This window comes from Ananas comosus, linkage group 8 (genome assembly GCF_001540865.1).
Source record: "Ananas comosus cultivar F153 linkage group 8, ASM154086v1, whole genome shotgun sequence".
In the NCBI taxonomy this organism is placed as follows: domain Eukaryota; kingdom Viridiplantae; phylum Streptophyta; class Magnoliopsida; order Poales; family Bromeliaceae; genus Ananas; species Ananas comosus.
Window position 1 is genome coordinate 7,091,621 of NC_033628.1, and position 433 is coordinate 7,092,053.

The following is a 433-nucleotide window of genomic DNA, read 5'->3' on the forward strand; positions in this document are numbered from 1 at the left end:
CTCGCCCTGCCTCTATGATCCTCCCCATGGCTCCCCCCTCTGTTCGGAGAATCCGAGCCATCACCAGCGGCGGCCGCAGCCGCAGCCGCAGCCGCAGCCTTGAACCCCGATCTCCACCACGACGAACCCCCACAGCCTCCCTCCCGACCGGAGCGATCCCTTTCCGACCGAAACCCCTTCGGGAACTCCCTCCGCAGCACCGAGAAGCTCTCCGACCGGTGCATCCTCTCGCCCCCATACACCCCCCGCGGCGACGGCGCATCGCGATACCGATCGAAGCCCTTCCGCCGATCGAAGCCCTCGATCTCGTAATCCGTACGCTTCCGCGGCGGCGGCGCCCGATGGAGCGGCTCCCGATCATCATCTAGGGCTCGATCGTACGCCGACGAGGAGGACGGAGGCCCCTTCCGCGTGCCCTCGCCCTTGGAGTAAA